At 56.7% G+C, this 22,106-nt stretch overlaps 1 pseudogene; it reads left to right on the top strand.

Annotated features, from left to right (window-relative positions):
* Positions 1–300: 300 nt before the first annotated feature.
* On the top strand, positions 301–21,854 carry LOC135273251 (lanosterol synthase-like; annotated as a pseudogene).
* The last annotated feature ends 252 nt before the right edge of the window (positions 21,855–22,106 follow it).

Here is a 22,106-nt window from a genome sequence, read left to right on the forward strand (position 1 = left end):
CCGGCGCCTGCGTAGTGCGCGTGAGGGAGGCGGGGCCGGGCGGCCTGTCCGGGAGCGGGCGGCGTGCGGCGTGCGGCGTAGAGCTCGGCCGCGGCGACGGCGGGCGGCACGTGAGTCCCCGCGCCCCGGGCCCCTGGCGAATGCGGGGTGGTCCTGGGTGCTGAGGAGAGCGCGCCGCGGGCAGTGGGCCAGCGGCCGGGGGGGCGGGGCCGAGGTCGCTGATGGCCGGTGGCCCTCAGGTGTCTGCGGCGCCGAGGGGGCCCCTACAAGACCGAGCCCGCCACTGACCTCGGGCGCTGGCGGCTCAGCTGCGAGATGGGCCGGCAGACGTGGACCTACCTGCAGGACGAGCGCGCCGGCCGCGGGCAGACCGGCCTGGAGGCCCACGCCCTGGGGCTGGACACCGTAAGTGGCGTCCGCGAGCGCTGGGACCCCGCGGGGCGCTGAGCGGGGAGCCGCGAGGAGCTGGTTTCTCTCGGAAGGGTGGGTGCTGCGAGCGCCCGGGAGAGCTGCGAGCGCGGCCCCTTCGTCTCCATGTCACGCACAGGACACTCCTGATGTTGTTTTTTAGCATCTTATTTTGAGATAATTTCTGACTTACAAAGACACTTGTAACTTTTTTTTTTTTTTTTGAAGACGGGGTTTCACCATGTTGGTCAGGCCAGTCTTGAACTCCCGACCTCAGGTGATCCGCCCGCTTTGGCCTCCAAAGTGCTTGGATTACAGGCGTGAGCCACCGCGCCCGGCCGTAATTTTGTTTTTATGCACAAAAAGTTTTTGGACCCAGTGTCTTAGTTGCGTGCGTTGTAAGAGATTTGGCTGGTCTCCGCCAAGCCCTGGCCGCCGTGGGAGAGGCTGTGCCATCCTTTGGGCCCTTTCTGAGAGGCTCGAGTCCAGGACCCAGGGGGCATCCGTGCCCCGCCCCACCCTTTGGTGCCTGGTTTATACAGACATCTTGGAGAAGTTGTGAAGAATCCGTGACTGGAAAGTAAAGCAATGAAAATGTGGAACTGTCCTTTTACTTTGCTGAGATGTGATACGCGCATCAGAGTTTCATACTTTTGATGGAAACAGCTGAAACTTTTGCAGTAATTTAGATTCACTATTTTGACTTGGGCTGTGTGTGAGGAGGGCTCCTCTGGCCGGGCAGCAGGACCCTCAGCTCGCTCTCTCTCTCTCTCTTTTTTTTTTTTTTTTGGTCTCTTTACAGAAGAATTACTTTAAGGACTTGCCCAAAGCCCACACCGCCTGCGAGGGGGCTCTGAACGGGATGACGTTTTACATGGGGCTGCAGGCTGAGGATGGGCACTGGACGGGTGATTACGGTGGCCCACTTTTCCTCCTGCCAGGTAGGAGTGTGCTGCCCCAGCATGAGGGTGCGGCCACCCTGGGTCATCCTTGGGATCCTGGCCCAGCCTGGTCTAGGGTTTTGATGAAGAGGTGAAAATCCGGGAGCTTACATAGGAAAGGACTAGCAAACTCTGCCCCGTGTCAAAGTCCACCTGCTGTCGGTGCTAGGGGATCAGCTAGCCTTGGCCATGTAGGATGACAGGCCCTCTGATAAGGGAAGCAAGTGGTTCTCTAGGGGTCTGTTGCCTTGAGGGAGGAGGAAGGTGGGCTTTGAAGTCTCAGCACAGAGTGGGATGGGCATTCCAGGTGGAAGGCCCAGCCTATGCCAAGGGGCTGTAGGTGGGCCGAGTGGTGGGTGGGAAGCTGATAACTGCTGTGAACTTATCTTGAGCTATTGCAGGGGAGCTCATGCAGGGGAGCTTCAGGTTCAGACCAGTGAGTAGGAGGGGGATAGCAGTTGGACTGCCTGGGTACTGAACTGCTTTGGCTACACGAGACTATTTTGCATCCTGGGAGTGTTTCTTCACAGAAATCCTCAGCCTTGTAAAATGGGAAATTCCCTACGCAATAGGACCTTCTCCCTAGGACTTGTGCTCACATTGTTTCACTGACGTGAGTTCCTACATAAGTAGGGTTTCTTTCCGTGATAGCTCATTGATACGTCGTTTTCTTTTACCACGCTGTCGATTTAAAGTTCTTATATACCTTCGTCGCCTTTCTTTTTAAAACATCTCTTAGCTGTGTCTATCCATTTACTCATCCAAATTGCCTTTATCCTGATTCTGTCCCAGAATAAAACCTGTTGGGACTTTGAATGAAGTTGCATCGGGCTTACGTGTTAGTTTGGGAAGAGTTGGCCTTTAATGTTAAAAATGGTTCCATGGTGTTTACTGCAGTCCAAGCCCTCCTCAAGGCCTGCTCTTCTTTTAGTCCTTAGAATAAGCCTAATGGGATCCATTAGGAAACCGAGGCATATTTATTCCAGGCCACCAGACTAGCAAGATGAGCACTGGAATTCCATCTCTGCTTTGACTCCCAGCCCTGCTGCCACCTGGACTGTACAGCACTGAGTTTTTCTGTCCTGGGATTTGAGGGCCTGTCGTTAGGGGAAGTTGAGGTGCTCTTTCTTCCCTTGGCTCATGGTAAGACGATGACATAGAGTTGGTCAGGAGATGAGTCAGCCTCACTTTGCCTCTGTAGCCTCATCTGTGACTGGATTGGAATCAGGTTTGGTTATGTGCAGTGTCAGGCACGCTGTGGTGTTTGGTCAGTGGGGTTACTGTGTTGTTTTGTTCTTGCTGCTTTGGCTCTGGGCTGAGCTTGCTGGGACCCTTCCTGTGGGCTGGCTGTGAGTTGGGTCTTTTCTTCCTTCTTTCTGGACTTTGGAAAATGCTCCTGGAGTCCACGATCCTGTGTAGACAGCTCCCGTCGAGTGTGCCTGTGTGGCACTGGGCAGCACTGTGGTGAGCACTGAAAGGGCTCTGACCTAGCCCCACCATTTACTGGCTGTGCCTCAGTTTCCTTGCCTATAAGATAAGGAAGATGCTGGCTCTGCAGACCGGCTCTGCTCCTGTCTGCACATTTCCCTGTCCTAACAGCATCATAACTGATAGGGAGAGACGGGCGTGTTTTGGGATAGCTCATTTTATGTGAACCCGTGCAGTGTTTCTCAGCCCATCTCTCCTTCCAGGGCATGTCTGTATGCTTTGTCCACTAGGGCTTCTGATGCTCTAAGCCAGAGTCAGGCATTCATTCCATGGCACATGTGGCTGGGGTCTGCCCTGAGACCTGCCCCATGCCAGGCTCTGGGGGCGCATGGCTGATGGAACCAAGCATGGGGAGTGGAGGTGGAGGGTGGCCTGTGAGCACCGTGCCTGAGAGGACCAGGCTGGGGACGGAGGTTCTTAGTAGATAATATTTATTGTCGCTCCCTCCCCACTGACATTTGCAAAGCGGCATATGCTTATAAAAAAATCTATGAAACAGAAAAATATGAATAAGCAAGTAGGTATTACCCCATCCAAGGGTGAGCAATTTTGTATTTTTTTCCCAGCAGATGTTAAAGCAAGACCAACACTCTCCCCTCATGGAGGGTCCACTGATCTAAAGTGCTGGTTCCTTTTGGACCTTCGGGGCACTTGGGGGAGGCCTTCCTGAGGTGCTGTGCAGTGTTTGGTGTTTCTCTGACCCAGAGGGTCATGCGAGCCAGGCGTGGCTGAGTGGGCTCTGCAGGCCCTAGGCAGGGAGCATCGCCTGTGCTGTGGCTGACGTCTTCTCTGGCCCTGTGCCCAAAGTGCCTGTTGGCCTGGGAGGAATTGCCTTTCCAGGGGTGTTTTTATGGGAAGTAGGTAGCTCCCTGTTGGAGTGGGGTACTCAGGAGGAAAGGGGCCTGGTCTTAGCAGCGATGCCCACCTCCCCAAAGCGAGGAACATCTCTCCTGCCACACAGGCCTCCTGATCACTTGCCACGTGGCACGCATCCCTCTGCCAGCCGGATACAGAGAAGAGATTGTGCGGTATCTGCGGTCAGTGCAGCTACCCGACGGCGGCTGGGGCCTGTGAGTGTGCCTGCCCCGGTGTCACTGCACACGCACGTGTGCGTTCTCATGTGGGAGATGCTTGGGTTTCCAGGCAGCTGCCAGGGGGGTAGGAGGATGGCAGCTATGGGCCTGGGGTGGGTTGGGGAGAGCCTAGCAGGACGGGAGTGGGCTGAGGCTGTGCAGGTGGGGCCTTGGCGTCATAGTTATTCCTATATATGGTCATAAAGAATCCCATAGCTATTCACATTAATCATAAATATACGTATAGACAATCGTGTAATCTTTAATCTCACTAATAAGTCTCAGGTCAAGAAGTATGGAACCGAAGTGGTGTTGGGAAAGAGGTGACCCTAAGGTAGATACTCTAAGCCCTCTGTCACGCCCGCATAAGGGCTGCTGGAGGATGCCTCGGCCGTGCGGCAGTGCCAGCGCTGGGAAAGTGCCTGCTGTTTAGCCAGCTAGGGATGGAGACGTCCAAGATGACTGAGACGTCGCCTTCCTCGGGGGAGTGAGGAGAAAACTCCACTTCTCCAAGCTCTTGTGGTAGGCCTGGCGGCTGTCAGGGAGGCCCGCAGACGTCCGGGGGACTTAATTGTCTCTGTGTGACGCTGTGCCTCAGCGGTCACGTTCCACGTCTACTTTCACGTTCTGCGTCAGCACCTGGTTCTTCTCTTTCTTCTCAGATAAGAATTAGTAATAGTAAAATAAATTTTAATGTCCTTGATATTCTTGACAAGTGTGAAAAAAGTGCTGACGCCTTAGGTTTTCTCCTCGCCTCGGCTTCTTGAAAATCCTGAGCCCCTGTCTCCAAGACATGTGACTTACCTGACCCTGTCACTGACCACCGTTGCCTCAGCCTTTCTACCCTGCTTCCTGCTTAGTACTCAGTAAAAGTCAGAGTGTCCAGGCCCTCGGGTGCACCGCCGGTCTCCAAGATTTGGTAGCGGTGGACCCCTGGCCCAAACTCTCTTTTCTCTATCTCTGTGTCTTGTGTCTTTATTTCCACAGTTTCTTGTCTTCACACCTGGAGAGAAGGACTACTTCATGACCTGAGACTTACTAGTAAAATTAGAGATGATATGATTGTATATATGTATATATTTATGATTGCATGTAAATAGTTATGTGATTTTGATTATATATAGGAATAACTATGTAACTTTATCTCTAATTCTTTTCTAATTCAGTATTTATATGAAAACTGACTGAGGCCTCAGACTCTTGCCTCAGCTCTTGCAGGGCTTCCCCACACGGACTCTGGGCTGGCAGCAGGTGGAGGCAGCTGGACAGCTTTCCTGCAGCGTGGCACACACTGGGAGCAGAGCCGTAGCCCAGAGTGGACCGCCCTCGGGAAGGTGTCGAGCAGGCGGGCTAGGTGGATGGAGCGGGGCTCGGGTGGCGTGGGAGGTGCATGAACTGGAGAGCGGCTGCTCAGGTGTCTCCTGTGTTGGCGTGTTATGTCAGGGTAAGGGATGTTGGCATTCTTAGTTTGCTGAGGAAACTCCAGAAAGTTTTGCTTTATTTCTTAGAAGTAAGGACAGATACCAGTTTCCCACCTGTGCTCTGCTCCCGTAGGCACATTGAGGATAAGTCCACTGTGTTTGGGACTGCACTCAACTATGTCTGTCTCAGAATTCTGGGTGTTGGGCCTGATGATCCTGACGTGGTACGCGCCCGGAACCTTCTTCACAAGAAAGGTATGCCCCGTGCAGCACGTGCTGGGTCAAGGGATCATGTCAGCTCTATAACGAGCTCTCACAAACGAGATATAGAAAGGTGCACCTCCAGATGAAACAGTGGGCAAAACACATCAACAGGGAATTTGTCAAAGCAGAAATAGGCAGAAACTGTTTAACCGATGCATAATTTCTTAAAAAGCAAATTGAGAGCCAGGTACAGTGGCTCATGCCTGTAATTCCAGCACTTTGGGAGACTAAGGTGAGCCTAGGAGTTTGAGGCCAGCCTGGGCAACATAGTGAGACCCTGTCTTTACAAAAACAATAAAATATTAGCCAGGTGTGATGGTATGCACCTGTGGTCCCAGCTACTTGTAGGCTAATAAGGCAGGAGGATCACTTGAGCCCAGGAGTTCTGGGTTGCAGTGAGCTGATTGTACCACTGCACTCCAGCCTGGGTGGCAGAGTGAGACCGTGTCTCTTAAAAAAAAAAAAAAAGCAAAGCAAATTAAGACAACCAGGTAATCATTTGTTTCCTGAATTGACCAAGACTTAAACGAAACACATTAATATGTTGCTTGAGGAAGAACACAGGAAGCCACCTTCTGGGGGCAGCCTGGCTGCAGGCGGGGGCAGCCGTGCAGCTTGCACCTGTCAAGCCTGGCCTGGCTACCTCTCCTCTTGCCTGTCGGCCCTGACGGTGATTTCAGCCGAGGGAATCCATGGCTCCTGCTGCTCCAAGAAAGTCTAGCTCATGTTGTGGCTCTGCAGAGCCTGGCCTGGTTTTTGCCCCCGGCCTTTCCCAGACCTTCCGTAGCCCATCATGCCTGCCTGCTCTCTGCTGCATGCACAGGGGTGACCTGTGAGCTCCTCAAAGGTCCTTACAACACCAGGGCTCACCATGCACTGGAGCCTCTTACCTTCCACTCCCGCCCCGGTGGCTCACAGTTGCAGTGTTACTTCTTCGAGGGCCCCTTCCTGACCTGCCGTGCCAGGTGGAGTGTCCTGTAATGCATTCCCATGAGATCCTGCCTCCTTCCTTCATGAGCTTGTCACTGTTGTCATCAGTTCACTGTCAGCCTTTGGTGTCTTCGATGCTGTGTTCCCAAGGCTGCTGACTGGTTCCCCGCCACAGTCCTGGCGCCTGCCTGGTGGAGGAATGTGTTCAGGCTGCACTTCAGTAGCTTCGTGGGTGTTGCTGGCTTTTGCATACCCTTTGGGGTTTGGAGCAGGGACTCCTCAGCAGTATGTTTAGACAGCGTGGCTGTGCCGGAACTGAGTGCTGCTGGAAGTGGCTCTGGCACGTGGGGCCAGTGTGCCGGAGCTGCTCTGGAGTCTGGGGCTTGTCATTGTTCCCGTGCAGGACCAGTCTGCCAAGTGGACATGACAGACTGGGGCAGCTCAGGCTTGGCTCAGAGTGCGAGGCCGAGTGCGCGCTCTCACTGCCGCTCATCGCCTTCTCCAGGCACGTGTGCACCTGGGCCCCTCGCTCGCCTGAGCACTGAGGTGTCCCTGGACCTTCCAGGTGGCTGTCTTCATGTGCTCCTTCCTGGGGCCAGGGGTTGGAAACACCTCTCCTGGGGCTGGAAACACTCCCAGGAAAGCCACTGGTTTCACCTAGGGGCCGTGCGTCCAGGGCATTTCTGAGCACTCTGGAACCTGCTTCTCACATGGGCTTGCAAGATCGCATGAGGCTGCCCTTGGCTCATGGAGAGGGGCACGCTTGACTCCTGGAGGGCGAAGCTTCCCAGCTACAGACAGCGTGGGCTCTGCTGACAAGAAGCAGATGACACGGGCCTATTCTCTTTCCTCTCAGGTGGTGCTGTGGCCATCTCCTCCTGGGGGAAGTTCTGACTGGCTGTCCTGAATGTTTACAGCTGGGAAGGCCTCAATACCCTGTTCCCAGAGATGTGGTATGCCTGCTGTTGGCTTGGTCGTCGGGTGGCTGCTGCTTCCCTGAAGAGTAGAGTGACAGGGACAGTGGTCAGGTGCAGGCTGTTAGACAGAGAGGGGTGGTGGTTCTGTGGGTGGGTGCAGTTAGGCTCCTGGCGGGGTCCTTGATCGAGCTGAGTCCTACAGGGATACAGAAAGGGGGTTCCCAGCTTGGCAGGAAGGCGGCTGTGCTGTGGATGGGGGTACCCTGAGTCAGGCTACAGGCAGGGCGGGGTGGCTTGCATCTTGTGGGAAACTGAGCATCTGTAGAAGTAGAAGGAGCTGTCCCTCCTGCAGCCTGCGCAGGGGCGTCCTGTGCTGCTGTTGCTGACCTTGTCTCCTTTGCTGTGGAATGTGAAACGTGTCCCAGCGTCACACCTCACCTGCGGACCCAGTGTGCTTGCCTTTAAAAGATCAGTGTTTGTTTTTCTAAACAGAACCGAATGCTTTTAAATACCCAGCAAAGCCAACATTAATTTCTTATTATCTAGTGTCTTTTTTTTTTTTTTTTTTTTTGTGACAGAGTCTCGCTCTGTCACTCAGGCTGGAGTGCAGTGGCATGATCTCAGGTCACTGCAACTTCTGGCTCCTGGGTTCAAGTGATTCTCCTGCCTCAGCCTCCCAAGTAGCTCGGACTACAGCCATGCGCCATCGTGCCCAGCTAATTTTTGTATTTTTATTGGAGACAGGGTTTCACCATGTTGGCCAGGATGGTCTTGATCTCTTGATCTCGTGATCTGCCCACCTCAGCCTCTCAAAGTGATAGGATTGCCTAGCCTGAAAGTAAACTTTAAATTTTGGAATAGTTTCCAATTTCTGGAAAAGTTGCAAAGAGAGCCAAGAGTATTCGCTGGGGCCCTCACCCCATATTCCCCTTGTTGATGTTTTACGTTACCAAGGTATGTTTGTTGCAGCTAAGAAACCCACAGACAATCCTAAGCATTTAGGAGCTCCCTCACCTGGCTGTAGGGTACAAAATGCTAACTGAACCAGGAGGTGCAGCTCCCTGGGGAGTGCACCAATGGCTCGACTGTCCCCCTCAGCAGCACGGTTGAGAAATGCCGCAGGTGCACTGATGCGGTGGGGAACAGCCACCCACCTGTGTCCGTGCTTGGAAGGGCCCAAGGTGTGGATCCTGGCGGAGTGGCAGGCTTCCGTCTTGCGGGTCTCCCACTGACTCCTGCTGTTGCCCCAGGCTGTTTCCTGACTGGGCACCGGCACACCCCTCCACACTGTGGTGCCACTGCCGGCAGGTCTACCTGCCCATGAGCTACTGCTACGCTGTTCGGCTGAGTGCCACGGAGGACCCGCTCATCCAGAGCCTCCGCCAGGTAGGACCTCATCAGGGAACAAAGCGAAGGCTTCTGGGGCTGGGACCCATAGGGCCTGGGGCTCCTGGAATCTCACCACACCTGTCCGCTCACCTGGGGGCCCTGTGGAACCGAGAGCCCTGTGAGCACAGTGGGCCTCCACCTTCCTCCAAGCTCTGCCCAGAGGGGACTCGTGCTATGGGACAGGCAGCAGCCGTTGCCCGGGGTTCTTAGGGGGACATCCAGGACTCAAGAGATGCAGGAGGCAGATGTACACTGTGTCCTCAGGAAGCAGGCCCTGAGTCGGGGTTTGAGGTGCAGGATGTCTATCAGGCCTGCCCTGGGGAAGGAGGAGGGGCAGAGGGAGGAAATGAGCTTCTGGGTAGGCCTGGGGCTCATGGAGTTGGGGAACTCCACAGAGTGGTCCGCACATAGCCACAATGGCCAGGCCTTCATGTACCCTCAGGGTCAGTTGCTGGAGGGCCCCCCGACACACACCCAGGAAGGGGCTGGTCCAGGGCCCTGAGGGTGGGTGGTGGGAGACTGCCCCTCCTGGTTTGAGCCAGGCTAGCCAGCTGCCCCCACCAGGAGCTCTATGTGGAGGACTTCGCCAGCATCAACTGGCAGGCGCAGAGGAACAACGTGGCCCCAGACGAGCTGTATACACCGCACAGCTGGCTGCTCCACGTGGTATATGGTGAGTGCCTCCTGAGGGGCTGGCAGGGCAGCCCGTGGTCGGGCTGTCCCACTCATTCATGAACTCATCCCCTGCCAGTGGCACCACTGGGCCATCTTTGTGCCAGGCCCCAGGAGGCGGGCCCTTCCACCCCGAGAACCGGCAGGGCTGACTTCCAGTCTCAGGAGCCCATCCCGAGCAAGGGTGTGTGTAGGAGGTGTGGGGCGCCCCTCCTGGGCAGGGAAGGAGGAGCTCAGCAACCAAGTCTGGCGGTGGGGAAGGGGAACCCTGGGGAAGGGCAAGTCCAGGTGCGCGGGGCTCCAGGCGGAGACCAGGGTCCTGGTGCCTGGCGTCCACTGACCCCTGTCCCCTGCAGCGTTCCTCAACCTGTACGAGAGCCACCACAGTGTCCGCCTGCGGGAGCAGGCCGTGCAGCGGCTGTATGAGCACATCGCGGCTGACGACCGATTCACCAAGAGCATCAGCATCGGCCCGGTCAGTGCCTCCGCCGGCCTCTGGCTGCAGCCGCTGGGGGTTGGGGTCCAGAGTAAAGTCCATGAGCTGGGAGTAGGGTCTCCTGGAGCCTAGTGCACCGCCATTTGGGAGGTGGCCCTCAGATCCCACAGGCGTTTGAGGACTTCTGTCCTGGTTCCCTGCACGCCCAGCTCAGCGAAGCCGCCCCCCTACACTCGACCCTCCCTCCTGTTCTCCAGTTGCTCTTGTCCTGGGGGGTGCCTGGTCCTCTCCTGGAGGCCCTTCCTGAGATCTTTCTGGCCAGCTGGGAGGGGCGTTTTTTTCTCACTTGGTTCCTTCCGAATTCCCCTCCCCAAATAGTTGATTATTTGTCCTTCTCCCAGGGGGTTTAGAGAAGCCCAGGGTGGGTGGGAGTAGCAGGGTCCTCGGGTTCCACTCCTGATTCCTCCTGCCTAACCAGGGACTCGGACCTCTCTCTTCTGTGGGGCCCGCGGGGGGCCAGGTATGGGCTAGTTCAGTGGCCTTGGAGGGTGCAGTCCCGGGCTGTGCTGGCGCAGGGCCGCCTCCTGACAGAGTCAGCAGCCCCTGGGCTGTGCCGTAGCTGCTGCGGTGTAGTGGGTTGGCCTTGGCATTCTCTGGATGTACCCCGGTGGCACTGGGCCACTGAGTCCCACCCTGATGCCGCATCTCGGGTTTTCTGGGCCTGATGCCACCTCAGTGAATCACAAATCCCGACTGACCTTGCAGCAGGTCCTCTGTTTTCCGGTCAGCAGTGACGTGGTTCTGTGTGGGTTTCGGTTCAATCCCATATAGAGCACATCTGTACTAAGCACGTTAGAAACATGCTTGCAATTGGATCTTGACTTGTAAGATCCAAAAATAAGAAGTAGGGGCCTCTGGAACAGTCTGCTCTGAGGAAGGAGGGGAGCAGACATTTCCTGCTACTGCAGTCCCATGTCCACACCTCTTCCTGGGCCCCTCGGGCCCTGCCTCTGTCCCCTGTGTTGTTTCTAAGGCGCCTGACAGCCCATGCCCCTCTGGTTGTGGGCTGACCCCTGTGGCTTCTCCTGGAACCCTTCACTTCTCACTGATGGAGTGCGGTCCCTCCTCATCCTAAGCCAGGCCATGGCCTTAGCTGACACTGCCTGTGTCTGAGTCAGGTCCTGGGTACACAGTTGTTGTCCATCCTCGCTCGGTCCCGCCCGTTAGAGCAGAAGGCCCCTTTCCTGGCCCTGAGTGAGCTGCATGGGACCCTGTCCCTGGGGGCTGCTGTGGGTCTGGATCAGAGCCCTGACAGGGCCGTGTCTCCGGCAGATCTCGAAAACCATCAACATGCTTGTGCGCTGGTATGTGGACGGGCCCACCTCCCCTGCCTTCCAGGAGCACGTCTCCAGAATCCCGGACTATCTCTGGTGAGTGTGGCTGGGATGTGCTGGTGAGGCCTCTCAGTGCAGCCACACGAAGGCTGGATCTGAGCCTCGGCCGTATCCCAGTGAGGGGGCCACCACGGTGCCATCTGGGAACACTGCCAGGGAACACCGCCAGGGAACACTGCCAGGGAACACCGCCAGGGAACACCACCAGGGAACACCGCTAGGGAACACCGCCAGGGAACACCACCAGGGAACACCGCTAAGGAACACCACCAGGGAACACCACCAGGGAGCACCCACCACCAGGGAACACCACCAGGGAGCACCCACCACCAGGGAACACCACCAGGGAGCACCCACCACCAGGGAACACCACCAGGGAGCACCCACCACCAGGGAACACTGCTAAGGAACACCACCAGGGAACACCAACAAGGAACACCGCCAGGGAACACCGCCAGGAAACAGCACCAGGCAACACCGCCAGAGAACACCACCAGGGAACACCAACAAGGAACACCACCAGGGACCAGTAGTGTCACCGAGGGTTGTCTTTGACTTGGAAGATTTGCCACCCAGTCGAAGAGTGGGGTGGTCCTAGAAGGTAGAGTGAGGAGGGGCGTGGTGGGCAGCAGGGCAGGTGCAGGTTGGCGTCAGGAAGGCCTGTGGACAAGGGGAGCTTGTCAGCCATGGAGTATGCCCTGAAGGTGGGCCCCTGTCATGGATGGCACAGCACGGTCCCACGGTGGGAAGCCCTGGTTGGTCCCACAGCACCGAACACGGGCAGCAGGGCTGAGGCGGCCTGGGGTCGGGGGTCGGGGGTTGGGGAGCCTCCTGCCGCCCTTTGGCTTGGGTGCGCCCTTCCTGGGTGAGTGTGTCCTGTCTTCTCTAGCGTGTGGGCCTCACGCCCAGGAGTCTAGCAGCCCAGCAGCCCAGCTGGGGCGGCATCCAGGCCAGTGCCAGGCCTTGGGGGAGGGGACAGATGCCCTCCCTGGGACCTCCCTGAGTGCAGGGTCTGGGTAGCCGGCTGGGCTTCCAGCTTTCTCCTCGTGCCTGACTTGGGCATTTTTGTCCTCACAGGATGGGCCTTGACGGCATGAAAATGCAGGTAAGGGCTGCAGGACTGCGGCTGCCAGATTCCTTTGCAGTCATTTCTACCCTTCATTACTTTTCCTTCTGGGTTCATTAAGATGCAGAAATAACTCCTCCTGGACCAAGTCCCGGCAGCGTGTGACCGGACGCTGAGTCAGTCGAGGCCTCTGGCTGTGTCCCCGTGGGTGCCGTCGGTCCCTGTGTGGGTGCCCACAGTTCTCGAGTGTCTGTCTGCAGCTGTCCTGTTTGCTCTTTGCCCTGATGGTCCGAGTGGGCCCACCCGTGTAACGACAGACCCGGAGCTGCAGACGCTCTCCTCTTGTTACCGTGGCAGGAGGCGGCTCTGGTTAGTGGGGGCCTCTCCTCCATGCACTCTTTTTGCTGCTGTTGTTGAGATGGAGTCTCGCTCTATTGCCCAGGCTGGAGTGCAGTGGCTCAATCTCGGCTCACTGCAACCTCCACCTCCCAGGTTCAGGTGATTCTCCTGCCTTAGCTTCCCTAGTAGCTGGGATTACAGGCATGCAGCACCACGCCCGGCTAATTTTTGTATTTTAGTAGAGACAAGGGTTTCACCATGTTGGCCAGGCTGGTCTTGAACTCCTGACCTCAGGTGATACGCCTGCCTTAGTCTCCCAAAGTGCTGGCATTACAGGCGTGAGCCATTGCGCCCAGCGACACTCTTAAGAGGCTCCTTCTTAAGGTTGTGGGTGCACAGGACAGGAGCCTGGAGGGCCGTGGTGGCATGTGGCTGGGCCTGGGAGCTGCCTGGGAACTTGCCCTAAGTGGGCTGGAACCCAGTCATGAGGGGCACCAAGCACGAGGGAGGGAGGCAGGCAGCCATCGCCACGTCCAGGGAGAGGAGGAGCAGGCGGGTGTGCTGGACACTTGGCCACGTGGCGTTAGTCGGTTTCTTTCTGGATCCTTCCCTGAGCTTTTAGAAGATACACTTGTTTCCAGGCACGGATGCCTGACCGTGTCCTTGCCCTCCAGGGGTTGTGCGTCTGCCACCACTGTGGGGGAGGCCCGAGGTGTCTCAGATTTCCCAGAAGTCTGTGGGCTAGAGTAGCCGAGAGCTGCGTTAGGAAGGGCCAGCGCTGTGTTCTGCTATACGGTCTGTGACGTCGGAAGCATCCGCCTGGGTGTGGCCTGCTCCGGGTGGAGGTTGTGGTGGTCTCCAGGTCATTGCTCTACGGAGCGGGTTGGTCATCGAGGTGGGAGGAGAACAGCCCGCTGCACAGGAACCGTGGGCTCCCTGCCTGCACTGTCTATGCCGTGTACTGCGGGTCCTTCTCTACGCCGTCCCGCTCAGCGTCTAGATTTTGTAGATGGTGCTGTCCTGGGTGTGGCCCTGGGGGCAGCAGGGCAGTGTTGAGGGCGGGGTCCTGGCTGACCCTGGTCCTGTCCTGGCTCTGGGGGCCCTGTAGACCCCAGTTCTGTCCAGCTGGGCTGAGCCTGTGCCCCTTTGTGCATTATCACAGTGGGTGTGTCAGAAGCCCAGACAGTGTTGCCCTGTGTGTTGCGGTCTGGTGAGGGTTATGCCCTGCGGGTCTGTCTTCTGTCCCCCACCTGGTTCAGTGTGGAAATGTGGAGTCTCCAGAGGTGTCCGGGGTGTCATGTTTGTGATGGACACACAGGGGCCCAGCACTGCCCGCCCCAGGGCTACTCTTGATGCCAGGTTTCCCCAGCCATGGGCTTTCACCCAGCTGGCCTTGAGCTCCCCCGAGGCTCCCTGGACACGGTCCATGTTTTGTGAAATGGTTTTCTAAACACATGCAAAGTGGATGAGTTACATGAGTAACGGCCCCAGAGCAGGCCCTGGCCTCCCTGCCCCTCCCTGACCAGCCCCCCGCTGCGCCCTCTCTTCAGTGCACCTCGGGCTAATGAGGGCCTCTGTGTTTTTACAGAGTTGCTCTGTGGTTGTCACACCCAGCAAACTTCACGACGGTTCCCGGGTGTAGTCCTCACGTTGCCGTTGGTGCGTGTGAGTCAGGGTTCAGGCCAGGCCCACACGGGCCTTCGCGTGTTGGTATCTGAGCTCCTGTTCGTCCACAGCAGTCTCCCGTGGCCTCTTTTCTCCTCCCTGAAGGGCTTCACGTTCCGGATCTGACCGGTTGCTCCCTCTGTTCTCTGAGTTTTTGTGAACTGGTCATGCACTGAGGCTTTATCCCGTTGTGTTTCTTTGGCGAGAGTGCTTTTCTGGTGGTCGCTGGCTCGTTCCTCCAGTGCATGACGTCTGGATGCCTCTGCCCCCTGCCGCCCCCTGCCACCATCCCCATGTCTGTTGCGGTCAGTGTCCAGCTCTGTCTCACTGGGGTTTGGTCACTGGCCCTTTGAATTGAGACCAGCGTATGTATCTGGGAGTCCAGGTCCGGGGTGACATTTGAGGTAGGGCCTTCCCAGCCTTGTGCAGAGTTTCCATCACCTCAGGTATACTTAGAAATGGGGTCATTTCCAGGCATCACCATGACTGAGGTGCACTGCTCTGACTGGGCGAGGGCAGCTGGATGCTCTGTGTGTGGGTGCTTGAGCCTCTGGGGGATTGTCCAGTCCTACAGGTGTCCTGAGAGGGACACTGTCCTGCCTGGTGGCCCATGAAGAAAGGTGGGGTTCCCTGATCCATGTCTGCCTGCAGGACTCAGCCTTCTCTGAGGCCCTTGTCAGCCATGAGGGGTGCACAGGGCTCAGAGCCTGAGGTTGAGTGTTGGCTGGATAGGAGCCCCCGCACCCAGCCCTCGGGCCTGTCAGCTCCTGGAGGCCGTAGGTGGGAGTGGGGGAGGCTGCTGCTGCTGTAACGCCCGTCTTTTGTGTGTAGGGTACCAACGGCTCACAGATCTGGGACACTGCCTTCGCCATCCAAGCTCTGCTAGAGGTTCGTGGCTCATTCTCTTTTCTCAGCCTCAGCTGACCTTCCTTCCTGTGCACATGAGCCCTCGCGTCCACCTGAGGGCAGCACTGCTGGCCACACACTTGTGGCTCCTTGAAGTTTCCAGTGACCTGGGCTCTGGCCTCTGGTTTGAGATGGTGGTGCTATGGATGGGGCGGCCTTGCCCAGCAACCCTGGGTGTTGGGCTGGGTCAGAGGCTTTGGGAGGGCAGGAGCTGGAGGCCGTGTGCGCAGGGGAGCCTGGTGAAGGCTGTTTCTCAGCGTGGGCAGGAGGGGGACTCCAGCCTCTTGGAACTGGAACTGCTCATTATGGGCATTCTCCAGCCAATACTGCAGAGAAACAACAGTGGATTTTTATGCTGGTGGGAATGAGGTTGGTGGGATTCTGAAGGTGTTTCTGGAGTGCCCTGAGGGCTGGGCCATTCAAAGGACCTGCCCACGCCGAGGTGCTGGAGATCCTCTGGGCATAGACGCTCACTGGGCAGGTGGGGTGCTGGCACCCATAGATGGTCTCTTCTGCTCCCTTCCGTCTTGTCATATCTCATGGACCTTTGATTTTTTGTCTTTAAAGGTAAGTGCAGCAAGAAACCCTGGCACTCTCTGGAGATATCTGCCAGTTTCATTCTGGTTCCCAGTCGGGGCAGGATGTGGCCAGGACCATCGGGGACCCACTCAGCCATGGTGGCCGTGCAAGGGCGGCTCAGCCTCTCTGTCCTGCTGTCTCTTCCAGGCGGGTGGACACCACAGGCCCGAGTTTTCGTCCTGCCTGCAGAAGGCACATGAGTTTCTGCGGCTCTCGCAGGTGAGGCCTGTGCCTGGGGCCCTGAGGGGGCTGAAGAGGGGGATCAGGGCTGGGATCTCCTACAGGCAGAAGTGCCCGCCTCACCTCCACCCTGCCCCGTTCCCTGCGCTGGTTTCTCAGGTTGCCCCTCCCCACCCCTGTTCCATCCACCCGTCCTTGGGCTGGCCTCACCCGGAGCAGCTCTGTGAGGCTTGCGGGGTGCCTGGGGTGCTGGGGGTGCTGGCAGTTCTGCATCCTGCTCCCGTTGGAGCCATGGTGTGCAGGAGCCAGGCACAGGTAGGGGCCATTTACCCTGAGCTGCGCAGCCTAGACTCCACCTCTGGGTCTCTGAAGCACCTTCTGCCCACAGAGGTGATGCCAGCCTGTGGACGTTCCCTCCTGAGACTGTTTGCAGCGAAAACCCCTGTCCATCCTGCTAGATCAGCTGCCCACAGACGGTGCCCCAGCCCCTAGTTTGACCTCAGTGTCTCACACACGCCTACACCCCAGTCTGCAGCCACAGTCATCCCATACATGCGCCCTAACCTCCCATGTCTCCCACTGTCCCTGCCACGGCCTCAGCCAGTGTCCTTCTGCCTGGAACAGCTGCCCCTCTCCCCCCCAGCCCGTCTCACCATGTCCCTTCAGATGTCATCAGGACGTTGCTTCTGCAGGCCCTCTGGGTGTTCCTGGCCTCCGTGTGGCCAAGGCTGGCACTCGTCTGGGGCTCAGGGAGGGGAGGGGCGTTGTCCTGCTGTGGCTGACCCTACAGCGGACTGCTCCTGCCTCCTGCCTCCTGCCTCCTACCCAGGACTTGCTCTGGTTGATGGAGACTTGGGGAGGTTGACTGAACCCTACTACAGTCCAGGCCTCTTCCCTTCTCATTAAGGCAGGAGAGACGGCCCAGGAGCTGAGGTCCACGAAGCTGGGGTTGTTTAGGAGGCAGCGGGAGCCCCTGGCAGAGCACACCACAGAGGCCTGGGCCACCTCCTTGCCTCCCGGCCAGTGGGGAGATCACAGGGGAGGCACGTGCCTCCCGTCTGGGCTAGTTTCAGCCCTTGCTGGCCAGTCACATTTCCCAGCAGCAGTGGGTGGTGAGCTCTCGGTTTGGGCCCTTGGTGCCTCGCAGCACCAGCGGGGGCTGTGGCCGGCACGTCCTGCCTCTCCAGTCCTGCCCCGTCTGTCTCAGTGATGTCCCCGGTGCTGACATGTTCTCTGCTTCCACATTCGCCCTCCATGCTGCCCAGGTCCCAGATAACCCTCCCGACTACCAGAAGTACTACCGCCAGATGAGCAAGGTATGCGGGAGCCGGCCCCGTCCCTGCCCCGTCCCTGCCCCGTCCCAGCCCCGTCCCTGCCCCGTCCCTGCCCCATCCCCCGGGGAGGCTGCCCTCAGCAGGTTGGTCCTTCCCTTTGAAGGCGGGACTCTTCCCTTGGCGTCTTTGGGTGTGCCTCGCATAGGGGCCCATGCCTCATGTTGCTGAGCTGCCTGGCACATGGGGGCACCATTTGCTTGCACATGTGGCCGTGCCTTAGAGCGGTTCAGGTGGTCATGGCACATATAGGCTTCAGGACGCCCTGTAGCCAGGGCGTCCGGGGAAGGCAGAGGGAAGAGACCTCAGCCGGGGTGGGCTGTGACCACAGGTGCGTTCTGTTCTGTGAAATTAGGCATGAGCACAGCTGCTGCTGCGTGTTTACAGTGGGGGTGGGGGACACCTGTGCCCCGTCCTGTCCCGTTGTGAGATCTGAAGGTGTTGAGGGTGTGAGCTGCCGCCCTGAGGGTCTCTGTGCTGGAAGCTGGAGTTCCATCTAGATGTGCCCAGCTTGGGCCCCTGGCCGCACCCACACCTTTGGTGGATAGGCCCCCGTCCTGACTGGGTGCTCTGTGGTGGGGAGTGATGTGTGTGGCTGTGGGGTGGCTCCGAGGACTGGGGTGTGGACACCCTCAGCCTAGGGTCACGGGTCGTGTTCTGCAGGGCGGCTTCTCCTTCAGCACGCTGGACTGTGGCTGGATTGTTGCTGACTGCACGGCTGAGGCCTTGAAGGCCGTGCTGCTCCTGCAGGAGAAGTGTCCCTATGTAACCGAGCACATCCCCCGAGAGCGGCTCTGCGATGCGGTGGCCGTGGTAAGGCTGTGGTCCTAGCAGTCCCGTCCACAGCTCATGTCTGCAGATGAGCTGCGTGCTCACCTCCACTCCCACGAGCCCGACCCCCCCACAATCCGGCCGGGCTGTAGGAGCTTGTCCTTGGACGGCGTTTGCATGTGGAGAACTGTGAGCTCTGGCTGGACCCCTAGGGCTTGCTGTGCTGTTTGCACAGGGCCCTGCACAGCAGGGCTGGTGTCCAGCTCAGCGCGATGCTTGCGGGAGCCGGTGTGGCCCCCGGGTTTCTCTCTGGTGCTTCCCACTGGGTGTCTGAAGGAGGAGTTTCCGTTGGTTTTGGTGCCACATTCTTTCAGCACATCTGGCTGTTGCGTGTGTTTCTGGCAGCAGCACACACTTGGTTTCTAAGTCATGGGCACGTGTAGGGGCGTGTTCCCAGGTGGCTGCGCGTGGAGGCCCTGACGGCTGAGGTTGCAGCTGCTGCTCGGGGCACCCGAGGGCTTGGTTAACGTGGAAATCGGCTTCTTGCCCCCGTTCCTGCCCCACTGGTTGTCAGCCCTAGTGTTGCCTCTAGAAAGCTCCACTGTGGCCTGGGCGTCTGCGTGTGCTCATCGTGTGGGTGAGTTCTCGGGTGCTCTGTGATTTCAGCTGCTGAACATGAGGAATCCCGACGGAGGGTTCTCCACCTACGAGACCAAGCGTGGGGGGCGCTTGCTGGAGCTGCTGAACCCCTCGGAGGTCTTTGGTGAGTGGTCGGCCAGCACCGTGGTACACAAACCCTGGAGCCAGCTTTTCCCCCTTGCCCGAGGCTGCAAGGGCCCAGGTTCACCAGCAGATCTGTCTGGAGTCCTCCCTCAGCCCAGGCTGTTCTGTGTTCCTCCATCCCTAGGGGTGTCCGGATCCCTGTGTTGTGGATAGGAGGGCATCAGGTCAGGCCTAGGGGATGGGATGGTGGAGGGTTCCAGTGAGGTGCACAGCCTGGGCTGGCTCCTGCTCAGTCCACAGGGCTTATGTTCTGTGGAGGCTGCTGTGTGTTGCGAGCCCACTTCGTGGATCCCAGAGCGCCTGCAGGGAGGTGTCTGTGGGGACTGAGGGGACCCACGTCATGGGCTGGTAGGCTGCTGTGTGTGCATGGCTGCCACTGTACTGGTCTGGGGGCAGGATCTCACCCCTGGTCCACCTTTGGGCACCTCACATGCCCCCTTCCTGGTCCCCTACCCATCACACATAGCTTTTTGGGCTGGGATTGCAGCTTTCTGCTGCATTCCCCTCATCTTTGCTCTCTCGTAGTACAGGTGTGTGTCCTGGGCCGGCCAGTGTTTGCTCTGGAGGTTGGTCGGGGAGGCAGCATCCAGGCACGGGTTCTGCACACAGCGACACTCTTGCTTGTCGTGATTTGGCCTGAGTTGTAGGCCCTGGGCAGCCAGGGTGAGACTCAGCACCTTGGTTCTTCCTTCCCTTCCCCAGGGGACATCATGATTGACTACACGTATGTGGAGTGCACCTCGGCCGTGATGCAGGCACTTAAGCATTTCCACAAGCATTTCCCAGACCACAGGGCAGCCGAGATCAGGTACGCAGGGCCTCGGCCCGGGATGCTCTCACTCAGTGTGGGGGCTGCCAAGTTGGGGGCCAAGGCCCAGACGCAGCATTCTGTAGCACAGCCCTGGCGGCCCATCTCAGAAACAAAACTCACGTAGACGTGGGAGCCTGCAGAGGTTATTGAATGCAGTTATATGCCCTAAAGCCTACAAAGTATCTACTGGGGCTCAGAATAGCATAATTACAACACAAAACTGGATTTTCTCCCTATCTTTTAATAAGGTTAAAAAGACATTTCATCCGCGGCTCCACCTGTGTTCCAGTAGCAGTTTTTAAGGGTGGCAAATATTCAGGAAAGTGCACAGGTTGATCTTCTGAAGCAAACAGGTCCCAGTGCCAACGTCGAACATGGCGATGCCACCAGAGCCCTCTGGCATCCCCATGAGGGGGCCGCCCGCACGCCTGCCAGGCTGTGGGTTTCTGTTGCTCGCTCTGAACCTTGTCTAGGTGGAATCCTGAGGTGTGGACTTCGTGTTGCCTTCTCATCTGCTCGAGGTTAGCCAGGTGGCTGGGGTAGCAGCAGCGTCCTCTCCCTCGGGCCTTTGGTTGAATGCAGGTGCCGTGCTGTCTAGCTGCCTGTCCTCAGCACCGGGGAGGATTTCAGTCTGGGTTTTTACGAAGCGTCTCCTGTGAACACTCTTGGCTCCTGGGTACTTATTTCTCACGGTCATGTACCTCGGAGTGTCGTTGCTATGTCACAGGGTACGTTAAAGGGCATGTGGTTTTTGCGGGTTCTTTATCCTACTATGATTACAGTTTTTACTTTTGTTAAACCTGGTGTAGACTCACCTTGGTCATGATGCACTCTTTATATATTGCTAGATTCAATTTGAGGAATATTTTGTTAGGAGTTTAACAGCTCTGGTTACTAGAGACAATGGTCTATAATTTTCTTTCTTTTTTTTAAAGATGGGGTTTCACCGTGTTTTTGGCCACCAGGATGGTCTCAATCTCTTGACCTTGTGATCCGCCCACCTCGGCCTCCCAAAGTGCTGGGATTACAGGCGTGAGCCACAGCGCCCGGCCTATAATTTTCTTTACATAAAATTATATGAAATTTTCTTTACATAATGTCTTTGTGAGGTTCTCCTGTTAAGATGATACTGAACTCAGAAAAGCAGTTGGAAAATGTTTTTTAAAATACTCTTTGGAAGAATTTATGTAATGTTCGTAATATTTTTGCCTTAAATATTTGGGAAAAATTACTGGAAATGTCAGTTGGGCCTGGAGTTTTCTTTGAGGAAAGGTTTTAAATTAGAAGCTCAATTTCTTTTTTTTTTTTTTTTGAGATGGGGTCTTGCTCTGTCGCCCAGGCTGGAGTGCAGTGTAATTTCTTTAATAGTTTATAGGACTGAGTAGATGTTCCATTTTTGTGTCGGTCTGGGAGTCTTCCTTTTTCCACTCAGTTTTATACTGATGGGCGCAGAGTGTTCCGTGTCCTCTTAGATGGCTCTGAGCTCAACGCTGACATCCTCTTCTTTCTTCTGAGATCTTATGCCGATCTTTTGAAAAACAAAAACAAAAACTGTCTTAGTCTTTGATTCTGTTTTTTAGGAGAGTTTATTTTTTGTTTCATCAATTTCTTTTCTTTGTTCTTTTCTTTTCTTTTTTATATTTTTTGAGGCGGAGTCTTGCTGTGTCACTCAGGCTGGAGTGCAGTGGTGTGATCTCAGTTCATTGCAACCTCTGCCTCCTGGGTTCAAGTGATTCTCCTGCCTCAGCCCCCCAAGTAGCTGGGAATACAGGTGCTCGCCACAATGCCCAGCTAAATTTTTGGTATTTTTAGTAGAGACAGGGTTTCACCATGTTGGTCAAGCTGGTCTCAAATTCCTGACCTCAGGTGATTCACCTTCCTTGGCCTCCCAAAGTGCTGGGATTACAGGTGTGAGGCACCACACCTGGCCTTTGCTATTTTCTTTCTCCTTTATTTTTCTAACTTGAATGCTTAGATATTTGATTTCAGGTTTGTATTGAAATATGCACTTGAGGCTATAAACGAGTTTTGATATATCGTTCAATTAAAACTGTTGTTTGGTGCTGGCTGCGGCAGCACAAATACTGAAAGTGTTTTCTGTTTCTACTGTTCTTCTCTGAGCCTGAGTTACGTGGGAGTGTGCTGCTTCATTTAACATCTGAGGATATTCTGGTTGTGTTTTTGTTGGAAGCCGTGGGTGGAGCAGGGGTTTTCTTGTGCTTCGCAGGTGCAAGCACTGTGTTCATTGTCTTCCATGGCCTGGCACGGCCTTTGGCCACGTGCTGCCCGGCGGTGTGGAGTGGGGTTGGCCTGGCACGGCCCTTGGCCACGTGCTGCCCGGC

The sequence above is a fragment of the Aotus nancymaae genome, unplaced genomic scaffold, assembly GCF_030222135.1.
Source record: "Aotus nancymaae isolate 86718 unplaced genomic scaffold, 86718_ANA_hifiasm-v0.15.2.pri h1tg000630l, whole genome shotgun sequence".
NCBI lineage: Eukaryota > Metazoa > Chordata > Mammalia > Primates > Aotidae > Aotus > Aotus nancymaae.